Source organism: Bos indicus, chromosome X (assembly GCF_029378745.1).
Source record: "Bos indicus isolate NIAB-ARS_2022 breed Sahiwal x Tharparkar chromosome X, NIAB-ARS_B.indTharparkar_mat_pri_1.0, whole genome shotgun sequence".
Classification (NCBI taxonomy): domain Eukaryota; kingdom Metazoa; phylum Chordata; class Mammalia; order Artiodactyla; family Bovidae; genus Bos; species Bos indicus.
In genome coordinates, this window is record NC_091789.1 from 65,282,687 (window position 1) to 65,304,358 (window position 21,672).

At 40.8% G+C, this 21,672-nt stretch overlaps 1 protein-coding gene and 1 non-coding gene across 6 annotated transcripts in view; both read right to left on the reverse strand.

The window, feature by feature from the left end:
* Nucleotides 1-21,672, reverse strand: part of DCX (doublecortin) — a 399,925-nt gene that overhangs the window by 50,123 nt on the left and 328,130 nt on the right. The window lies entirely within an intron of this gene.
* On the reverse strand, nucleotides 19,791-19,981 carry LOC139181819 (U2 spliceosomal RNA). Its single transcript, XR_011565557.1, has one exon. It is a non-coding gene; the product is annotated as a U2 spliceosomal RNA (small nuclear RNA).

The following is a 21,672-nucleotide window of genomic DNA, read 5'->3' on the forward strand; positions in this document are numbered from 1 at the left end:
GGGGGGGGGGGGGGGGGGGGGGGGGGGCGGGTGGTGGTGGGTGGCGGGGGTGGTGGTTTCCCACACTACCAAACAACTCTTGGACACCAGCTGGGTGTTCTACAGTTCAGCTCAATTCTCACACTACCTACTACCCAGACATAGTAACAGATCCTACAGGTTAAGGGCTCAGTCCCACAAGTCTGCCCCCAACTCCTCCATTTCCTATGCCAATCACAAGTCCAGGTGGTCATGGGTACTTCTGACTGTTTGACTATAAACAGTCTGACTGTTTGACCCCTTCCTTGTGTTTAATTTGCTAGAGTGGCTCACAGAGCTCAAGAAAATATTTACTTACTAGATCACAGGTTTATAATAAAAGAATATAACTCAGGAACAGCCAGATGGAAGAGATGCTTAGGGCAAGGTATGGGGAAAGGGCAGGGGGTGTCCATGCTTTCTCTGAAGGTGTCAGTCTCCCTTGCTGTCCATGTGTTCACCAACCCAGAAGCTCTCCAAACCCTCTCTTTTGGGTTTTCATGGAGGCTTGATTACATAGGCATGATTAATTAAATCATTGGTAATTGTATATCCTTTCAATCCCCAATCCTTCTCCCCTCCCAAGAGGTCTGGGTGTGGGACCAAAAATCCCAACCCCTTAATCACATGACTGATTCTCCTAGCAACCTGCCCCCATCCTCAGTTGCTTTCTAAAAGTCACCTCATTGACATAATAGAAACATCTTTATAGCTCTCATCATTTGGAAAACTCCAAGAATTTTTAGAGCTCCTTGACAAAAAAACAGGGACAAAAACCAGAGATTCATTTCTTATTATGAATCACAAAATGAATTATGAATCACAGTTCAGTTCAGTCACTTAGTCGTGTCTGTGACCCCAGGAATTGCAGCACACCAGGCTTTCCTGTCCTTCACTACCACCTGGAGTTGGCTCAAACTCATTTGCATCGAGTCAGTGATGCCATTCAACCATCTCGTCCTCTGTCATCCCCTTTTCCTCCTGCCTTCAATCTTTCCCAGCATCAGGGTCTTTTCCTATGAGTCGGCTCTGCACATCAGGTGGCCAAAGTATTGGAGCTTCAGCTCCAGCATCAATCTTTGCAATGAATATTCAGGATTTATTTACATTAGGATTGATTTCCATTAGGATTAATTGGTTTGATCTCCTTGCTGTCCAAGGGACTCTCAAGAATCTCCTCCAACACTACAGTTGAAAAGCATCAATTTTTCGGTGCTCAGCCTTCTTTGTAGTCCAACTCTCACATCCATACATGACTCCTGGAAAAACCATAGCTTTGACTATATGGACCTTTGTCAGCAAAGTGATGTCTCTGCTTTTTAATATGCTTCTAGGTTTGCCATAGCTTTTCTTCCAAGGAGCAGGCATCTTTTAATTTCATGGCTGTGGTCACCATCTGCAGTGAGTTTGGGGCCCAAGAAAATAAAGTTCTCTCATTGTTTGCATTGTTTCCCTGTCTATTTGCCATGAAGTGATGGGACCAAATGCCATGATCTTAGTTTTTTGAATGTTGAGTTTTAAGCCAGCTTTTTCATTCTCCTCTTTCACCTTCATCAAGAAGCACTTTGCTTTCTGCCATAAAGATGGTTTCATCTGCATATCTGAGATTATTGACATTTCTCCTGGAAATCTTGATTCTAGCTTGTGCTTCATCCAGCCTGGCATTTCACATGATGTACTCTGCATATAAGTTAAATAAGCAGGGTGACAATATACAGCCTTGATGTACTCCTTTCCCAATTTGGAACGGCTCCATTGTTCCATATCCAGTTCTAATTGCTGCTTCTTGACCTGCATATAGATTTATCAGGAGGCAGGTGAGGTGGTCTGGTATTCCCATCTTTTGAAGAATTTTTCATAGTTTGTTGTGATCCACACAGTCAAAGGCTTTGGCATAGTCAATAAAGCAGAAATAGATGTTTTTCTGGAATTCTCTTGCCTTTTCTATGATCCAACAGATGTTGGCAATTTGATCTCTGACTCCTCTGCATTTTCTAAATCCAGCTTGAACACCTGGAAGTTCACGGTTTACGTATTGCTGAAGGCTGGCTTGGAGAATTTTGAGCATTACTTTACTAGCGTGTGAGATGAGTGCAATTGTGCGGCAGTTTGAGCATTCTTTGACATTGCCTTGCTTTGGGATTGGAATGAAAACTGACCTTTTCTAGTCCTGTGGCCACTGCTGAGTTTTCCAAATTTGCTGGCATATTGAGTGCAGGACTTTAACAGCATCATCTTTTAGGATTTGAAATAGCTCAGGTGGAATTCCATCACTTCCACTAGCTTTCTTTGTTCATAGTGATGCTTCCTAAGGCCCACTTGACTTTGCACTCCAGGATGTCTGGCTCTAGGTGAGTGATCACACCATCATGGTTATCTGGATCATTAAGATCTTTTCTGTACAGTTCTGTGTATTATTGCCACTTCTTCTTAGTTCTTCTGCTTTTGTTAGATCCATACTGTTTCTGTCCTTTATTATGCCCATTTATGCATGAAATGTTCCCTTGGTATCTCTAATTTTCTTGAAGAGATCTCTAGTCTTTCCCATTCTATTGTTTTCCTCTATTTCTTTGCATTGATCACTTAGGAAGTCTTTCTTATTTCTTTTTGCTATTCTTTGGAACTCTGCCCTCAGATAGGTATAGCTTTCCTTTTTTCCTTTGCCTTTAGCTTCTCATCTTTTCTCAGATATTTGTAAGGCCTCCTCAGACAACCATTTTGCTTTTTGCATTTTTTTTTCTTGGGGATGGTCTTGACTGCCTCCTGTACAATGTTACAAACCTTGGCACATTGTTCTTCAGGCATGCTGTCTATCAGATCTAATCCCTTGAATCTATTTGTCAGTTTCACTCTATAATCATAATGGATTTAATTTAGGTCATACTTGAATGGTCTAGAGGTTTTCCCTACTTTCTTCAATTTAAGTCTTAATTTTGCATTAAGGAGTTCATGATCTGAGCCACAGTCAGCTCCAGCTGCTGGTCTTGTTTTTGTTGACTGTATAAAGCTTCTCCATCTTTGACTGAAAATAATATAATCAATCTGATTTTGGTATTGACCATCGAGTGATGTGCATGTGTAGAGTCGTCTCTTGGAAAAGGGTGTTTGTATGATCAGTGTGCCCTCTTGGCAAAACTCTGTTAGCCTTTGCCCCACTTCATTCTGACTCCAAGGCCAAACGTGCCTGTTACTCCAGGTATCTCTTGACTTCCTACTTTTGCTTTCCAATCCCCTATGATGAAAAGGGCACCTTTCTTTGTGTTAGTTCTAGAAAGTCTTGTAGATCATCATAGACCCATTCAACTTCAGCTTCTTCAGCATTAGTGGTTGGGGCATAGATTTTGATTACTGTGATACTGGAAACAAACAGAGTCATCCTATTGTTTTCGAGATTGCACCGAAGTACTGCATTTCAGACTCTTTTGTTGACTGTGAGGGCTACTCCAGTTCTTCTACGAGATTCTTGCCCACAGTAGTAGATACAATGGTCATCTGAATTAAATCCGCCCATTCTAGTCCATTTTAGTTCATTGATTCCTAAAATGTCAATGTTCACCATAAGGCCCAGCAATTCTACTTTTAGGTATATATACCAAAAAAATGAAAGTAGTAACTCAGATAGAAACTTGTATGTAATGTCCATTATTGAATTATTCACAATTTCCAAAAGGTAGAAACAAGTATCCAACAGATGAATGTATAAACAAAATGTGGCATATACATACAATAGAGTTGTACTGTATTGATGTATTTGTACAATTCAGCCACAAAAAATGCAGTTTCGATGCATGTAGATTAGACTTTGAAAACATTATGCTAAATGAAGTAAACTAGATGCAAAAGGACAAATATTATATTTAATTCTACTTAGGTGATGTATCTAGAAAAGACAACATCATTGAGACACAAAATAGATTGGAGGTTACTACAGGCTAGGAGAAAGGGGATTGGGGAGTTATTGCTTAAAGGTAACAGAGTTTCTATTTGGGTGATGAAAAAAATTCTTGAACTAGATAGTAGTGATGATTGAACAACACTGTGAATATAACTAATGCCACTAAACTGTACATATGAAGTGGTTACATGATACATTTTTATAATATACATTTTACCAGAATTAAAAACATTAATCATATAGTATACAAAACCTATTGAATTTACTTTAAATGATGAGTTGTATGTTATGTAGATTATATATTAATAAAGCTGTCAAAAAAGAGAGAAATATAAAGAAAAATTTTTCTATAATTTATCCAGGATTTAGTTGCAGCAGGAAGATTTTTGGAATACTTAGTCTGCCATATTGCAGAAGCAGAAGTCAAATTTCACCTATTCAATTGTGAAGTCTTCCTTATCTACCAGTCTAAGAGACCCACCACCAGCAGCATCACAATATAAGATCCAAGTGAGTAGAGCCTCATCTGTCTTGTTCACTGTTGTATCTCCACTAAGTTTAAAATGTCAAATATTTTTAAAAATATTATTGTAATATCTTGTAATAACAAGAGTAGAAAGAGTCTAAGAACCATGATAATTAAAACTTAGTGGCATAATTAAGGATATTAGAGTATAATAAGGTGATTCTAGACTACTAATGACCATTAGCACCACTTATTAGAGAAAATCATAAGAAATAAAAGATTGACTTGTTTACTAAATTCTAGATCTATTTGTGTTCTAATTATATGCATTAAGAAACACAATGTCAATGCCCTCTCTGACTAAAGATCATTTCTTTAAGCACCTTAGTTACCCTATGGGTTTTACCTTTTCTCTCCCTTTCAACCATCAAAACATGCATTTCTTTTTTGTTTTTCAAGAAGTTTTATTCATGTATTTTTTTTCATTTTTTAAAAAATTATTAAAGTATAGTTGATTTACAATGTTGGTTAGTTTCAGCTGGATAGCAAAGTGAGTCAGTTACACATATACATGTATCCACTCTTTTTTTTTTTTTTTTTTAGATTCTTCTCCCATATAAGTCATTACAGAGTATTGAGGCGAGTTCCCTGAAAGACACTTGAAAAGTTCTTGAAAGCACTGAACATGATTTGCCTTGTGGTACCTTAGGGCTTCCTTGGTGGCTCAGTGGTAAAGAATCCACCTGCCAATGCAGGAGACATAGGAGGCTCGAGTTCGATCCCTGGATCAGGAAGCTCCCTTGGAGGAGGGCATGGCAACCCACTCCAGTATTCTTGCCTGGGATATCCCATGGGCAGAGGAGCCTCATGGGCTACAGTCCATGGGGTCGCAAAGAGTGGGACATGACTGAGCAAAGCACGGCACACCTTAGGAAACAGTGTGGACTGGCTGTGCAGGGAGGGATTGATAGTCTCTTCCCACTATCTTTCGCCACCCTCTGGGAATTCTCTGCAAGCTAGTTTAACTACTATGGCAAAACATATTAAGGCTGACTCCCTCTTATCCTCCAGCACCAGATCTGACTGAATCTCTCTTCTTTTCCTGGTGAAGAGTGACTAGTCCTTAGAAACTCTTCTCACAGGTGTCTAGGAAGTAAAGTACCATGTGAAACTCCAGGAATAGATCACACTTCTGTCAACTGACTCCTTCCACTGGTCTTGGACTCAAAGTCAATGGTGACTTTTCATCCCACTTCATTCTAGAATTTCCCCCCGGAAAACCCAGTTAGACTGAAATCTAGGCAGCTAGATCTCAGCTGGGCTACTGGCACTCAAGGTTATTCTTTTCAACTTTCAAAGTAATTTTTGAGTGGTGAGAGATCATAATGACCCCACATATCTTTTGGTTGTATTGCATTTGTCAAGTGATATCACCTCCATTACTTCATTTGGTTCATCAGCCTCATGTTTTATTAATGAAGCATGAAAGTCCATCAGGATTAAGCAACTTGTACAAGATCACATTGCTAGTGAGTTACAGAGCTGATACTAGAACTCCAGATTGCTTTTATTCTGCTACACTGGGTATCTAAGCTAGATGGCAAAGGTACTCATTTCCTACATGGGGAGAGAGAGGTAAGGAAATACAGTAGGGGATCCTGGATAGTATGAAAAAGACATGTGACCTGGGAAGGAGAGCCATTGAAGACGACATGGGAAGGAATAAGGCTTTATCCTCTGTTTTACCAGGCACTAGTGTGATTTAATAACCTGAGAAAGGCTGTGCCAGATCCCCTGGAAGCCTGGCAACCCCTCAGTGCTAAAGGGTGTTTTTCCCTTAGCTTTTCTTTGCCATTTTCCGAGAGTCTCTGTGTCAGCTCCCGCTTGGGGCCTCACAGGGATGAGAACAGCTGCAGAGGCTCTGGAGTTGGGCTTCTGAGTCCATGCCCAAGACCGACACCTGCCCCTCCACAGGGCCCTGGGGACAAGTTGGCTCCGAGAAACAGGGACGAGACAGAACTCCATTCATCAGAGGGAACTGGGATGGAAAAACCCTGCCTGATCCCTTGGCACCACTAAGCTCTAAGGTTGGCCCTGAGCCCCACACAGCACCAGATTCTGTTCAGTAGGGTCAATTAAGAGAAGCAAGTGTACTTTTAGGGCCCACTGCAATTATCAATTGCATGTTAACAGTTATCTGGTGTCTACCAGGCACAAAGTAGAGTGGGAATATGGCTTTGGAATTAAATAGAGGAAGGAAGGGTTTAGGTTTTTTTAATTAATTTATTTTTTATTGAAGGATAATTGTTTTACAGAGTTTTGCTGTTTTTTGTCAAACTGCAACATGAAACAGCCATAGGTATACATATATCTCCTCCCTTTTGAACCTCCCTCCCATCTTCCTTCCCATCCCACCCCTCTAAGTTGATACAGAGTCCCTGTTTGAGTTTCCTGAGCCATATATAATCTCCACCTTGGTTCTAAGGTTAAAGCTTAGACTTAACTTGAAATCTTCAATAAGTTGTTATCTCTCTGGGCCTCAGTTTCTTCTCCTATATAAGGTGAGGATGCTGTTCTAGAGCCATTTGTGGTCTATGTTTCTTTTCTGTTATAAGCCTTTTTGAGAATTTGATGAAAACTATGAATTTTCCTCCCAGAAAAATGCATGTGTGTACAGAAATAGCTAATTTTGCACATAATATAGGGAGTTTAAGGATTTCCCTGTGGCCAATCTATAGACCTTAAGTTTAGAACCTCTGGACTAGTTGATTTCTGAGGTATCTTCTAGCTCTGACAGTCTACAAAACATTCCAGGTTGGACACGGTTAATAAGCAGAGACATCAGGGCCAGAATGCTGGCAGCTGTCATGGAATCCCAGAGGCTTAACTGTACCCCCCTTCCCAGGCTTCCTGAGACTCCAGTCCAAGGGAAGCAAAAGGATATAAGCTCATTCTCTGCAAACTTAGTCCAAGGGAAGCAAAGGGGTGCAAGCTGATTTACAGCAAACCATAGTCTGGAGTAAGCATCAGACAGTTGCCTCCCAGGATGCTGGAATTTAGCAAGGATACAAACTTTGTGGGAGAGTGTAGGCATGAGAGTTGTGGCTTCTAAATGTTCCTCTGCAGTTGGTTGTGGATAAGACAAAGAGAATGCATGGTGCAATTGGTAGGGAACAGATAGCTTGATTATTGATGCTCAGAGGTGGTGACTTAGGAGCTAACTCTCCACATGGCTGCACAGAATACTAACAACCAGAAACCTATTGTATTTTCTTCTATAACATTCCATCCTTTATAAGTATATATTTTACTACAATAAAAAGTCAGGGGAGAAGTAAATAAAGAGATTTGGTGGGTATATCAGTCAGGATATTAATAAAAGCAAGCAAACAAACAAACACATGACATACTCAGAGTAGAGTAGAGTTTAATAAAGGCAACGAATTACAAAGTATGGGCAGGGTATAAAGAAACCATAGAACATGCTGAAGTATCTCAGGACTAGTAATAATGGGATCCATTACCACCCTTAGAGCTGAAAGATAGAGGAGAGGTAATAGATACCAGAACCCAGGAGAGAACATGACAATTATACAAAGAGAGCTTCCTGATAGGAGCTGTGACCTTCAATGAAGTGATGGCCAGCACCCTTGCTGGCAGGGTACCAGGGAATAAACTTCACTGCTCTCCTCCTTGCCAATGTTTCCCATTGACCAAACACAACTGGAATTTTGGAGACAAGGGAGCCTGTTGATATGGGGCAGCCTCCAAGGGCACAGAGCATGGTGGAATAGGGTAGAAAGTGAGAGTAGATCTGGAGAGGAAGGCCTAGAGAGTAGGTCTGCTGCTGCAGGTAAGAGAAAAGAACTGTTATTATAGCCTTGACTATGACATCTATCCGGTGGGCACTGTGACACTTGGGGAAGGATAACTGAAGACGTGTGAACTATAATTAAGCGATAATACTAATATCATTTTGCATTTGTAAAAGCTCTTCCATGTTTCATGCTGCTTTCCATCCCGTTGTCTCTTTGGAACCATATAGTTACCATGTAGGCAAACGGGTAGTTCTATTTTACATGTGAGGAAACTGACGTTCAGCCAAGGTAAGGTGATTTGTAAGATCAAATATCTATAAAGAGGGAAAGAGACTAGAACCTAGGTTTGGACTCCCAGTCCAAGGCCATTTCCACTATACCCTGTCCACAAAACTGTTCTGACAGGCCTTCAGAGGACTCTTACTTCTGACAGACATGAAAATCCACCACATGAGCAAAAATGAGGAAAAAGAGTGCATAGACTTCTTCCTTACACTTTTATTTTTTTTTAAAAAAGGTGGTAAGAAAAGAGGCTGAGTTGGAAGACAGAGAAGCAGGTACAATATTCTTTGCAAGTATTTCCCAGAACAGAGGTTCTTAGACCTAGTTCTTACCAAATGACCCCAGTCAAAGTTCTCTAGCCTCTCTCCTTTATTCCTAGCCTCTGGGTGTTCCACCTCATCAGTTATATACTTCCACTGTAAATGATATGGTTGAATGAAAGTAAAAAGAAATGGAAATGAAGAAATTAAGTTCAAGGTAAAATGAATACAGGAACTTAACATGTTTTTCAGAATTCATTTGCAAAACATATTTTCACATTTGTCCCAATTTGCATGTAAACCAGGAATGAAAACCATGAGGAAATCTACCCTTCAGTTTGCAATTAAGTAGGATTTCAAGAAAATTCTGAGGGCTCAATATTCTTAGGAACTGCAATAGTGCCTAATGGGAGAGATGAGCCTGGCACTGGATGTGAAAGAACATCTGTTGGGATTAACTTCCCAACATATCCTTATACCTGCTACCTTAGATTTCCTGCTCTGAAGATAATTTAGAAGTCTGTGGACCCTAGAAGGCTTCAGACCAAAAAGCTTTCATAATCCATAGCTTCGAGAGCAGTGGTTCTCAACCAAGGGCCATTTTATCTCCTCCTAACTCCCCAAGGAACATTGGACATTATCTGGAGACATTTTTGGTTGTGACAGGTTGGATGGATGCTACTGACATCTAGTGGGTAGAGGTCAGAGATGCTGCTAAATATCGTACAATGCACAGAACAACGCCACACAACAGAAGAACTATCCCTGCACCAAACATGTCACTAGTACCAGAGTTGAGAAACCATACTCTAGAATATTTCTTGACAGTCAAGGAAGCACCTTTGCTGTGACCACCACACTCTCCACTCCCCACCTGTAAAGATGGCTTCCTTACTCCCACCTATGTATCTCAGGCTGGCCACTCCCTAAAATCAGTTCAGTTTTAGCAGGCTTCTGGGCGAAAGCCGAATTTATCTCATTTCCTAGAGTGGTATTGTTGTTGTTACCATTGTTCATTGCTGTTTAGAGTTTTTGACACTTGGCCTTGCTTTAACCCCAGTAAGAAGCTTATTTCCTAGTTCCTAACTGTTTTTTTGGTTAATGACTCACAGCCTGCCTAGACCTCTGGTTTTTGCAAAGTTCTTGGCTCTTCTAGTCCTGGCATCCTTCACAGGCTCTGAGGTCCAGCTTCATCCATGGTTCCAGTACAACACTGCCTTTACTCATTCCATTCTGGGACACCAAATAGGGTTTGGACTGGTAATTACACTAGACCTGCTGCCTCTTGAATCTGTGTGAGAAAGTTGCCAACTCCAGGAAGGAAAAGACTCAATGAAATATCAGCAAGAGGTCCTCTTGCCATAACTGTCAAAGAAAGCTGTAAGAGAAAGAGAAGATGTACTCTGGGACAATATATTTCAGAAGACTTCTGTGTCAGCTGGCTTAAGCAGAGACAGAAAGATGTCCTACCCAATGTTGTTTGAAATGTATTTAAGTGTGTACTTCACATCTGAAGGAAAAAAAGCTAAGGATAAATTGATACCCTACAGTTGCTATAATGTCTGATTTGACAATTTCTCAAATGTCATCCTCATAGGACTAGAAAGGAGTATAAAGAAGGAATTTGAAACAATATAAAAAGTATGAGGATTATAACCATGAAGACAGTAGCACTATTTGCTGTTTTCTTAACAAACCTCCATTCCTGAATTTTGAGACTTGGGGTGATACTGCACCAAGGGATTGACTTCTAGTTCTGGTTCAGTCACACGTTGCAATGTGATCATGAGCAAGTCACTTATATACTTTATACCACAGATTCCTCATCTGAAAAATGTAACTAATACTACTTTGACTGCTTCATAGTGGGTTTTTTTCAAATTCAGAACAAAAAGAGAAAGTGTGTAAGAAAATGCCTTGAAAAGCACTAATGCTATATGAATGCAAATTATTATAATTATTTTGCAAAAGCTGTGTGACCTAAGGGGAAGTAAGGCAGGGCCAAGAAAAGTTGGCAAAATTTAACACAACATGGTAAATCAACTGTAGTTTAATAAAAAGAAAGTTTAAAAAAAGAAAAGCTGGTAAAGTAAATTAGGTTTTGGCAAAGAAAGAAACAAAAAACAGAGACAGATAGACAAAAAGAGACACGCTACACGAACTATCTTCACCCTATTTCATAGCACTCAAGAACTAGAAGGAAAATCCACTGTCTTTCTCTGCCCTTATAAGAGCACTTTACTTTCACATTCTGTGCATAGCAGTACCTACCTTCTTTCATAAAATCTCTGCAATAAAGGACTCCCCAAAATTATTTGGCAATACATTCCAGAATCAACCCTTCCGTCAAAAAATTGTTCTTTGTTCTGACCGTGTTTACTTCCTGAATAGCACTCACTGAGTGCTTGTGAGAAGGCAGCCACCGTGGTAACTGTCAGGGATACAGAAAGCAACAGACACAGCTCCCATCCTCAAGGAGCTGCTAGGCTGGTAGACATTTTTGGGTTGAGTCCCTTCTGTCACAATTTAGTTCTCTTCTTGCATCTGACCTACATTTAATGGCCTGAAAAATTGACTTTTGGACCTTGTTTATACAAGCATCTAAACTGCTTAGCCATTCCAAGCTTTGACTCATACCAATTGCTTTTTGAGTCTGTTAAGATTGCGAATTTACACAATTAAATTAGTTTCCCTTAAGAATGGGGGATATCATCCAAGTCAAATGTACTGGCAAGGAACGCCAACTGGTTGCTGGGAAAGGATCAGTTGCCTGCAAATTTCTGATAAGCTAAATCATGCTAGAGTGTTCATAGCTTAATAGTGCATCCCGCCCAGCCTCAGAGGTAATGCCTAGAGAGGACCATAACTGAACCCTAAGGAATAAAGCTCTAATAGTAGACAATTCATACTCCTTAAAATCTGCTGAAAGATATTTGAGGGCTTTTGATGGTCCCTTGAAACACTCTCTTCATGTAAACTATCTTTAAAGTTGTTTCCACCTTCTTCTTGCCATTCACCTTCTCATTACACAAATCACCATTTTTTTTAATGAGCCAAATTGGTTCAAACTCAGCCAAAAGTCAAATGCATAAAGAAGTAAGGCTTATACCCATGCTAAATGAGTGCTTCTATGACAACCCTCAAGGAAGCCAGGAGACAAAATGCTTCTCTCAAGATACCCAGGAGGAACAGCCGGTGAAAGTCCTGTATTCTCCCCCTCCTCACAAAAAGGCTTTTCTTTCCCTTCTTCAAATCCATTCCACCTCCCACACAGAGAGGCAGGACTAGTGGCAAGTTTAAGCAGGAATGCAAATTGAGGGATGTGTACAGGAAGACAGAAATAGACTGTATAAAATGGCAGCCCGTGTGATTGCCTGGAAGGAGCTCAACTCAAACCTTTCCACTGAGAGCAAAGCAGCTCCTGTTTACATTTGTCCCTTGCATGAGCTGCTGGGATCAGGAATCAGGCTTTCAATGGTTTATGGCAACAGGGCACAGCCCCTTAGAGGGCTGAAGGCCCACTTCTCACTGTACCTCTGACCAAATAAGTGGTAAGATTCACACTGACAGGGACAAGAACCTGAGCTAGGCTGAACCTGCATGATAAGATTTCCCAGTCCAAATAAAAATCAGACGTGCTGCAGCTTCTGCAAAGCAACCACAGTGCTGGGTGGGGAGACAAGCTGCAGTCTCAGCAATGTCATTTTCTTTGTGTGTACACAGATCAAGGGTCATTTAACTAATCCATAGTTGGAACAGAGAGTTTAGATGAATTTCATTTTCCGGTCATTGAAGGTTAGCCTTTTTAAAAATTCGCTTATATTTTGGTTCCTATTTTGTTCAAGAAAAGGCTTCTTAAAAAAAAAAAGCCTGAACACCAGATTTTGGCTATTTGCCACTCTCTTATTAAGGTGGTGGTTTAGTCGCTAAGTCGTATCCGACTCTTGCAATGCCATGGACCAGGCTCCCACTAGGCTCCTCTGTCCGTGAGATTCTCCAGGCAAGAATACTGGAGTGGGTTGCCATTTCCTTCTCCATGGGGTCTTTCTGACCCAGGAATCAAACCCAGGTTTCTTGCATTGCAGACAGATTCTTTACCAACTGAGCTATGAGGGAAGACTTATTAAGGAAGAAGATTTTACAAAATTACTGCAACATCTTTAAGATCATTTCTTTGTCTCCTCTCAGTGTCTAGCACAGGACTGGACACATGGTAGGTTCAGAAAAAATCTGTTGCTTTTAGTATTCTAATGAATCATCATTTTACTGTACTTTTTGTGTGTATCTACATAGCTGATATTCTCTTTTTCACATATATACAGCTGAAGTGTATCTATTATTAACCTAATATCTGCAATTTCTTGAAACCATTTTGTTTATTTTCTCTGTCACTAACAGTCACTGACCTAGGTCCTCATCTGGAACTCAAGGGCAGATGTGCATTTTTCTGGTCATTTTTGTGCTGAGGTTACACTTTAGCCATCCAAATTCAGCTCAGAGGAGACAAACTAGAGCAAGAGGAGAATATGGAGCCAAGAGAAGGGGAAGGGAAAAGAGACAGGAAGAGCCATCTGAAATGCTTGCTGGGCCAAGGTTCAGAGAAAACTGCCTCCCTAGACTTGGCTGTCTTTCTAGGCCAGGCCTCTGTCAATAACACATTTATTGGCCATCCTGACTTCAGCCTCTGATTTGCCCAATTCAAATAGACATTTTCCAAGAAACAGCTCTCCTAGTCATGGCCCCTGACCATTACAAACAATGCTGTTGAAAGGTCCGAATGAAAAGGGCCATTTTCTCCAAATGAGTCACCACCACCTGGAAAGTTCTTGGAAAATGGAAGAGGCGCCAGAAGACTAAAGACGAGAAAATGTTGTCCTACTTTTTAAAAGGGCAAGAAGTATATCTCAGAAAATACAAACCAATAATTAACTTGATGTTGGTACCCAGAAAAAAATATCTTAAAAGGGTTATTAGAATATTGTTTGTGAATACTCAAGAGAAATTATGATAGTAGACACAAACAAGGGTCGACACAAGCTATGCCGAGTTACTTTTCTTTTGATAAAGTAGATATCTCAGGGTGTGGATGCAAAAATACATTTAAAAACATACTTGAGTACTGACTATGTCCTGGGCCAGGGTTGGCAAAACATTGCCTCCTGAGCTCATGGCTCATGCCTCACAACACTCTTGTACTGAGTTCCTACCCAACCTCACAGTCTTCCTCAGTAGACAGTCACCACAGTCCACCTGCTGACCCGGGCTCAGGTCCTGGAGATGCAAAGAATATATAAGACCTGAAGGAATTCATAAAATAGCAGAGGCAGTATGTTATTCAATACAATACATGTATGTATAGAAATGGGGCCTGTCAACATTGCTTAAAGGATGAATTCAGACAGAGTAACATTTCACAGTGCTCAGTCCTTCAGTCATGTCAACTCTTTCTGACCCCATGGACTGTAGCCCGTGAGGCTCCTCTGTCCATGGGATTTTCCCAGCAAGAATACTGTAAGTAGATTGCTATTTCCTCCTCCAGGGAATCTTCCCCACCCAGGGATCGAACCCACATCTCCTGTGTCTCCTGCATTGCAGGCAGATTCTTTAGTGCTGAGCCACCAGGGAAGCCCCAGCACTTCACAGAGGAGGTAGCAATTGAAACGGGTCTCAATAGGTGAATAGGAATTCTCCAGGTAAGGGAGGAGAAATGCCACAAAAATAAAATGTGAGTTTGCAGTTTTTGAAGTTAGGGCTTGGTTATGTATTTGTTGGTAAATTGAAGAACTGGGGGTTGAATATCAGTACAAGTTATAATCTTATTTCAAGGGCCTTGCCAAAAGAGATTGATGTTGGATGACAGAATCAAGATTTAGAAAAAAGTTTAAAGGCAGGACTGATGGGCCAAAACAAAGGATTTCTAACACTCCGTTGAGTTCTAGGAGAGAGTATATTTAAGACATTTAATAAAATCCCACGTTTAAATCTGCAAATTCAACAGTATAAGATGAAACAAAATGGATATTAACAGTGGCCCTAGGATTTTAGTTAATCTTAAGTACACCATGAGAAATGCTGGACTGGAAGAAGCACAAGCTGGAATCAAGATTGCCAGGAGAAATATCAATAACCTCAGATATGCAGATGACACCACCCTTATGGCAGAAAGTGAAGAGGAACTAAAAAGCCTCTTGATGAAAGTGAAAGAGGAGAGTGAAAAAGTTGGCTTAAAGCTCAACATTCAGAAAACAAAGATCATGGCATGTGGTCCCATCACTTCATGGGAAATAGATGGGGAAACAGTGGAAACAGTGTCAGGCTTTATTTTTTGGGGCTCCAAAATCACTGCAGATGGTGATTGCAGCCATGAAATTAAAAGACGCTTACTCCTTGGAAGGAAAGTTATGACCAACCTGGATAGCATATTCAAAAGCAGAGGTATAACTTTGCCAACAAAGGTCCGTCTAGTCAAGGCTATGGTTTTTCCAGTGGTCATGTATGGATGTGAGAGTTGGACTGTGAAGAAAGCTGAGTGCTGAAGAATTGATGCTGAAAAAATGATAATGGACTAACATATTATGTGTGGTTTTTTTAGACAATAAAAAGCAATGAGTTTCTTGCTTGGGAGATGTTCAAAGTTTAAAAGATAACTTACAATAAGAAGAGGTTTTATTTTGCATGGTAAATGAAACTAGGTGATGAGTAAAGTCTTTGACCCGAAAACATTTCATGCTTCTAAGAGGGGAAATTGTCAGTATCTTTAAAATAGCTAGACTTCAAACTCTTGCTTTCGTTTCTACACCTTTTGAAGTTTGGTTTTGTTAATTTCAGCTAAGCTCTTAAACTGTTATTATAAACCCAATCTTCAGGTCCATTGGGAACTATCTCCTTATAAAATGTGAAACATAAACCAATCCCAAATACCCAGCTAAGGAAATAAACAAGTTATTTTCCATCAAAGGTTCATTTGTAGCTTCTTGTTTCCTCTATAACTGATTTCAAATCATTTGTACCTTTCATTTACAGCAAAATTTACAGCTACAATACACAATGCTAATCCAGGGTTTACCCTTATCATAGCTGACTTGTTTTTGTCCCTCAGTGAATGACGGCAAACATAAGCATGAAAATGAAATTAGTGATAACCAAGCCAACTGCTTTATCTATGTCTTGAGTTTAAGGGATTAGCAATGGTCTCCCTGGAAATCTCTGGGTTTTATGAAAAAGAGGTATTCCAGTTAGTAGCAACCATGGAGCTGCTGTGGTAAAAACATTCATGATTTCAGCTTGCTCTTTATTTCTGTATCAGGAACCTGGGTCATATGGGAAAGGCTAGGGATTCAGGTAGAATCCTCTTTTTTCTGTCAATGGGACAGAAACATAAGAAAGGCCTTGCAAGAATTCACAGTAATAGATAAGAGGTCAAGAAAAGGATTGTGGGAAAAGAACAGGGTTTGAAGAGGTAAAATGGAATGGTTGAGAAGAGGTGGAGAAAGCATCATTACCTTATAAGAATTCTCTAGAATCAAAGTTTGAGTCAAAGTTTGTTCAAAATGCCATCTTTGTTCCATTTCTAGCATCTGCATTACCTTTCATCCTTTTCTCTTTCTATGTCAATTCTCTTTGAGAGACACTGAGTGATATTTTGGCAGACTTTAGGAGCAATTGTGATACAATAAATGTACTGGTATGTCCTTGTTTCAATTTTAATGTAAATATAGTTCCCTGGGGTATTCAGTCCCTACCTCCACTGGCCATCTCAGCTATACAACTTGAAGGCACAATTTTACCCTTAGGCCCCAAGGAGCAAGATAGGCTTGTGCCTGCTAATGAGCATTTGTTGTGGAGAAAACAGTGGTGTTGAGATCACAGGAAAATAGAAAACTATCAAAGGTAGGCTTCATTCTCGATCACTCACAACATTCCTAGATGAAAGCACTATTGACAAGTTAGGGGATGACTGTGGCAAGTGCGTGCGTGCTTAGTCACATCAGTCGTGTCTGATTCTCTGAGACCCCATGGACCACGGCCCGCCAGGCTCCTCTGTCCACAGGATTCTCCAGGCAAGAATATTGGAGTGGGTTGCCGTTTCCTTTTCCAGTGATAAAGTATGAAGTGAGTGAAGTGAAGTTGCTCAGTCGTGTCCAACTCTTTGCAACCCCATGGACTGTAGCCTACTAGGTTCCTCCATCCATGGGATTTTCCAGGCAAGAGTACTGGAGTGGGTTGCCATTTCCTTCTCCAGACTGTGGCAAGGGACAGCCTTATACAAAGGCAGACTCACAGGGTGAGATGTCTCCCTGGGATGAGAGTAGAGAGATGGTAAGATGCCGTACCTTTGAAAAATGCCTCTTCCCACGTGTGTGTGCATGCTTAGTCCCTCAGTCATGTCTGACTTTTTGCAACCCCATGGATTGTAGCCCACCAGGCTCCTTTGTCCATGGGATTTCCCAGGCAAGAATACTGGACTGGGTAGCTATTTCCTTCTCCGGGGGGGTCTTCCTGACTCAGGGATCAAACCTGGGTCTCCCACATTGCAGGCGGATTCTTTACTGTCTGGGCCACCAGGGAAGCCCCTGCCTCTTCATATACTCCTGCCTGAATACCTGGCTTTTCTTCATTTTAAAAACATCAGAATCACAACTTTTTGGCTTTTTAGGTCAAAAAATTATATTTAGCACCTATATGGTAGATGCCATGCCAAGTGCCAGGGGTACACTGATGAACAAAAACAGACATGGTTTGGGCACTCACGTTACTTACATGCTGGTAGGGCAAACATATTGATCAAATGGCTACCCAAACAAATGGAAAATTACAACTGTGGTAAGGCTACCAAGGTGAGCTACATGACGCTTATACAAAGGAACATAATTTACACTACTTGTCTACCTATCTATCTTCTTATCTGACTCCCCCATCCCCTGCCACTGACTTAGAAAAGAAGACCATCACCATAGTAGTTGATGGTAAGGAAGAACTTAACCGGCCTAAACTCAGACAAAGGTGCAGAAGTCCTTCCCCTTCCCCTAATACCTCTTTGGAACTGGTGAGAACATCTGCTCCATCACAGATACAAGCCAACTGGGAGGCTGATAAGGCAGAAGATGCCATGTACATGTGAGACAGGAGGATGTTAGTCAAGCAACATGTTGGTAGTGGTGATTTGAATTGGTTTGTATTCACAGTCCCCTGGCAAAGATCAGGACCCCAGTGGACAGAGTAGGAGGGTGTATGGGATAGAGCAACCAAAAGAGCAGAGAGGACCACTCAAGAGCCAGTTTTGCCTGAGACTCTGGAACCCCCATTTGGTGATCTTGAAATTCACTAGGACTAATCATTCATCTTCTTCGCCACAAGGGCCATAGCTTACAAGCACTCTGGTTTCAAATAATACTTGAGTCTTGAAGATGCTGTACATCTAGTTTTATTCCTTAGTATGCATCGGATGTTATACTTTTCCTACTTTTCCTTGCCACATCTCTTTCAGTTTATGCCTGAGAGTAGGCAGGAAACTCGTTGATACAACTACTTATTGGGAGTGGGCACAATCACCCAACCCCATCTTTGGTTTTCTCATGTGGGCTAGACAACAGATGTTCTTAATGAAGATTAACTGAAATTTAATGGTCCTAATTGCCATTTGCACGGGCAGCAGATAACATTCAGTTCACACGCTGCCTTTCATGCTCCTTTATGCTTCGTCACATATCAGATTTGTATTTGACTGGAGCGAATCTGACTGGCAGTACCTGCTGGCTATTCAGTATCAAGATGCTGGCATAGCAAAGGCTCACAGTCCAGGGAAACACAGAACTGTGGTGAGAATGGGCTTTGCTAATTTGTTTCCTAATATAGCTATGCTCTTGAATTCTCAGTAATGGCAAAAAGGGGTCATTTTGGTCTGGGTGGGATTCAGGATCTGTGTTAGGGAGGAAGGACAGACAAGACACTTGGTAGACTGATTTCTGTGTTTTTGTGCAACCTGATCCTGCTCTCTTCTGTTTTTTAAAAAAAAAACTATTGGAAAGGTCTTATAAAAGTGAGCAAGGGATGTGAACATCACTGAGGAGAATATATGATAGATTCAGCAAATACTTGAGGAAGATGCTCCATCTCAGCAGTAACAAGAGAAATGCAAATTAAAACTAAAACAAAAGAATTACACTATTTCTCAACTATCTGATTGGCAAACATGAAAAACAAACTGTTGGGTTGGCCAAAAGTTTCATTCAGGTTTAAACCCAAAAAATATCAAGTGTTAGTGAGGTTTTCAGGAAATTAAATTTGTCAGCTCTCTGGAAGGCAATTGGTTGTAACTGATAAAATTTTAAATGTGTGTTTTTTCCATAACCCAGCAATTTTTATACCCTTTTGGAAACCCTGGCAAGCATGTTCAAGGAGACATGTACAATGCAGCATTTGTCATAATAACCCCAGACTGGAAGCAAACTAAATGTTATTTAGTAGGGAAATAGATAAACTATAGAATACTATGAATCTGTAAAAACCAATGACACAGTAGATGTATTTCCATAGTTACACACAATATATGTATAAAAGTATAGATAAAGCTCTGAAAAGTTGTAGCCACAAAATTGGTTATCTCTGGGAATGGGTCTGAGGTGGAAGAAACCAGATTGGTCAAAGACATCTTCACAGTTTTATCTGTAATACCGTAATATTTTACAAGCACGATGTGTCCAGATATTATTTATGTAATTGAAAATCAATTTAAAATTTAAAAGCAATATAGTTATGTTAGAGAATTTACAGACCAGAGAAAAGAAAAAAATATGCCTTATCCTGCCACCTAAACATTCCCCTATGATAACTATGATGTGTATTCTTCCAGTATCTTTTTTTTTTTTTTTCAGGAGATATGGGAAGAGCTTGGACAACAGAGAAGAGATGGGTGTGAGGCATGAGAAATGAGAATAGAGCCTGATGAGACTGACCCTGATAGTTCAGACTTGAGTGCCAGGGCTTCAAAAATCCAGTTGCCTGTGAGTTTAGAACGGCACTTTCATTCGGACTGGCAGTTTTGTCCCTGGAGAGGATGCACCATTCTTGGAAGTACTGAAATACCAGGCCGATGCTTGGAGTGGATGGCGCAAGCTCCTATTCCAAGTCCCTGCTCCAAAAATCCATTTAATATACTGTCCTCAGATAGAGGACATATCAGGTATTAAACTCATAAGAGCAGATACTACACTTGATCTTATTCAAAAGACTGAGAAGTGATCCAGTATCTTTTTAATATTTCATATAGTTGTGATCTATAACCTGTATCTTGTGCCTCTAATACAGACATCTGAGTTGGATAATTTTCTGCTGTGCGGGGCTGTCTTGTACATTGTAGGATGTCTAACAGCATCCTTAACCACTATCCACTAAATGATAGCAGCACTCCCACAGTTGTGACAATCAAAAATATGTCTAGACATTATTAAATGGCCCCTAGCAAAATCGGCCCTAGGTTGAGAACCATTGATTGAATACATCATTAGCATAATGTCATGAAATGAATCTTCATAACCTATCCTACGTTTCCAAACTTAAATCCAGTGAGTTGTCTCTATTCTGTTCTCAGCTCCCTGGCCTGTGGATTCCAACCCTGGCCTTTAAAAGAACTTGACCTTGCTCTCTGACTGCTCCTTTTCTAGGTAAGTTGATTTGGGACTCCTTAACCCAGAACTGTACTCTGACTTATCACCACTAAAGCAATTAGACAGTAAAAGCCAAGTCTCTTCCCCTGACATCTGTGGACTAATGTTCAGCTCATGGGACAGGGAACAGGGATAGCAATCAGGAAACCCAATAAGACTGTAGAAAGTAATCAGTCCAGAGACACAGCTGTGGGTCAAAACCACTGGGCTAAGGGCCAAGGCTGAGAAGAGGAAGCCAACTAGATTTTACCCCAGAATCAGCTCTCAGAACAATCAGAAGCATGGTTCCCTGGCTAACAATGCTTAACTCTTCCTGTCTGTTTTACTTAGATATTTTCCAGGCCCCCAGGGCATAATCAATTCAGAGACCATGGAAGGGATGGCATCTGTGCTTATATTCCAAATCGATAAGGAGAGGTTAATGCCAGAAGTCAGGCTTACTCTATAAAGACACATTTACTAAGCACCACGTATCAAACATTGCTAGGTGTTGAGGGTGCCAAAATGACTCTGAATTGCTTTTGTCTAAAATCTGTTTGCCACGTGATTGCCAGAGAAAAACATCTCTCAGGAATCAAAATGTAAAACTAGTGAGAGCTCCCTTCAGTTTGAGCCCTTAATTAGATCACGTATCACCAGTATTTCACTTTGCCTCTTACAAGGGCCTGGGGAGTGAAAATTGCATTATGAGGTTCTGTGGCTCCAAGACCCCAATTCAAAGAGAGGACTGAGTTCATTTCCAGAGCATAGGGAGGGTGGTATCAGATTTCATCCTGTTAGCTCACAACATGGAAATTGGAATTTCCTGCTCCCTACACTCCAAAAGTGCTCGTGTGGCCCAGGTTTCTGCAGCTCTGAGTGAAGTTGGAGGAACCTCCTCTTGTGTCCCTGTCTGTCTGGCCCCTCACTCCGGTGCCCCAAGGGAGTGCAGACAGGTTGAGCACTTTATTTCCTCAGGGGCTGGATCACTTCCCTGTCTGCCCATCTGGCCTTTTCCTGACAAGATGTTGCCTGACAATTTGAGATCTGCAGACACAAAGAAAACAGAGCCAAATGAGACTGACCCTGGTGTGAAATCTGGAAAGATGATAAAATATCCTCGTAGCAGGAAAGAGAACGTGGCAGGATATGCCTTGTAAATAACCCACTGTCTTCTACAGAGCGAGATGAGTTCAATCAGGGGAGTTTCCACAATGCTTTCTTGAAATTTGGGGTTTTATTGTACCCAGGGTCAGTTGCAGGCCAAATGCTGGACTGCCTCCAGTTG